Here is a 2534-nt window from a genome sequence, read left to right as displayed (position 1 = left end):
TGAAAGACAGCATAAAACTTAATTAATATCATTAATCAAGTTATACATCATATGAAACCATTCTATTAAGAGTCAAAGTATGACATAACATACTATAACATCAACAACATCTTGCAGCGGAAAGTAGCTAGACATATGTATGAAGACATATTCTAGACAGGTTAACTATTTATTAACAACCCTGGAGACTCCGCTCATTGCAGCACCATCACCACATTAGCTCAACCTGCACATTTAGAAAACATATGCAGGGCTGAGTACAAAAGTACTCAGTGGGCACGTATGCCTAAGTACAAAAATACATGCTTCAAAACTGTAAATTGTCATGCCATCATAAACAGTACAGCAAGGGAGTTTTTCGCTAAAAAGGCCCAAGCTTACTAAATTCATTTGTGATTCTTAAAGTTCGTCTGCAGACTAAGTTCTCTTGTAATCTATCATATCTGGAACTGTGTGCCGGAGAGGTGGCCACCTCTCACGGTCACTTGACCGGCCAACCCGCTAGATGACTCACGGTCACTGGTGTACACTAGCCCTGGCAGGATAGCTATCAACTGCTCAAGACCCGAATTCGATTGCATCATTGGCAAAGCCAAAGCAGATAGATATCATACTAAAATTTAAACATTTTATGGCAAGACAATACTTGAAATAACTTTAACTCAAAGATTTTGTCATGAAATAACTTGCTTGAACGTAACATTTAAACTCATTTGATATATATATGAAACTGAAATTAACAGTTAGATCATCTCATGCATTCATTCGTATAAGAGGCCTACGACACGCAGGGGATCTCTATATACGTATAGTAAAAGTAATGCCCACCTGATACGCTTAATGAAATAGAAGTCTTTGCTTGTTCACTCTACACTGCCACTCAAACCTTCATTATAATGAGGTTCCCAAGTAAGATTGAATAATAAGTAAGTAAATAGAAAGTAAATCTTGAATGAAACTTCTATCACTTGAAAGTTGCATCCTCTAATCTGAGTATTCTACTTATATGGAGTTAACTAAAAGCAAATAGTAACATCACATCTCTTGGGATATCTCAACTTGAGAAAAGCTTAAGAGTAAACTAATCCATTCTATATAGATTAGCTTACAATTAATAACTAAACATCAATCACTTAGCACAGTTCTATTAATAACTTGCTCAAGTAGGAAATCTCAAATATGTAATCATATATGAATCTCAACTTTGAAATATCATATAAAATCATCCTCTTTAAAGAAAAATACAAACTTTACATTTTTAGAAATCTCTCAGAGTCTATTTTTATTATAAAGTTACAAAAATACAATACATCAAGTGTATGAGAAGTTATATCACAAAGGGCAGAATCTACCACTGAACTTCGCTGCTTCGCGCAGTACATTTCAGAAAATAATTTAGCATATCTAATGGTCTCAGATTTAGCTGAAATTTTGCAGAGAACGACTAAACATGATGAAGTTATTACAGTAAAAATTTCAAGTTATTTGGACTACGAAAACATCATCAAAAGTACCCCGAAACATACTGTTCTGTCCAACCCGAAATCTGACAGCAATGCTCATTGACATATCACTCATATTTTCCTCAAATAACAGCTATAGGAACACATTAGCATGCTTTAGCTTAACTTAATTCTAAACAATTACTAACTTGAAACATGTAGTAATCAACATGATACAAGAGGCAAAATCGTTTTCTTCCACAACAGCCTATTTCTCGAAATAGCAAGAAGAAGAGATAGGAGAATTTCTTCTATTCAACTATCAATAAGACTTAATCCAAGATTTCTCACCTTAATATACGTTTCTGGATGAATATAGGTGTGATTTTTTTTGGAGTGATTCTTGGAGCTTGGATCGACAAACATGGAGGTTGAGGAAAAGAAGAGGGATACGGCACCTTGGTAGAAGAAGGGAGAAAAGGAAGGTTGTCTTTCCTTATAAGCTAATTCATAAAGTCCACTATACTTATCCAATAAAATACACCTATTATTAAAATCTATAAAATTGCTATTATAGAAATAGCACTATATAACCTTCAATCAAGCACTTTAGGAACAAACTCTTCTTATAACTATCGAGCCACACATCACATACAAAATAAAATATGAGTATGTGTGGGTTTAAAATTCTACACCTTAACTAACTCACAAAATAATTCTAACATTTCCTTTCATAACTTAATAATATAAAACCTCACATGAATAATTTGAAAAATAATCTCAATAATTAAGAAATAATAATAAATCTAATATTTATGCTTTAATAATAAATCATCACTTATTAAAATAAGAAAGCTCAAAGATAAATAATTAAATAACATCCGTCACTTCAATTAGTCGAGCAATAAGTCGAATAAATATATTTCTTATTTATCACCATTCTCATCTCTGAAAACAATAGAATAATCCCTTTAACTAGGAATTATAAACTTGCTTCAAAGAATAAAATTAATAAAGGATGCAAATTAAAAGCTCAGGATTTTATAATAATATCCCATCTCATCTCTGTGATTCTACTTCTCTTTCTTCCTT

The 2534-nt window shown here is 32.3% G+C and overlaps 1 long non-coding RNA gene across 1 annotated transcript; it reads right to left on the bottom strand.

Moving 5' to 3' along the window:
• Positions 1-2171, bottom strand: LOC131014805 (uncharacterized). Its single transcript, XR_009098327.1, has 3 exons — positions 1794-2171; positions 829-886; positions 1-226 (listed from the first exon to the last, which is right to left on the bottom strand). It is a non-coding gene; the product is annotated as an uncharacterized LOC131014805 (long non-coding RNA).
• Positions 2172-2534: the final 363 nt, after the last annotated feature.

This window comes from Salvia miltiorrhiza, chromosome 1 (genome assembly GCF_028751815.1).
Source record: "Salvia miltiorrhiza cultivar Shanhuang (shh) chromosome 1, IMPLAD_Smil_shh, whole genome shotgun sequence".
Classification (NCBI taxonomy): domain Eukaryota; kingdom Viridiplantae; phylum Streptophyta; class Magnoliopsida; order Lamiales; family Lamiaceae; genus Salvia; species Salvia miltiorrhiza.
Note: the sequence above shows the minus strand (reverse complement) of the source record. Positions and strands in the feature narration are given on the sequence as shown.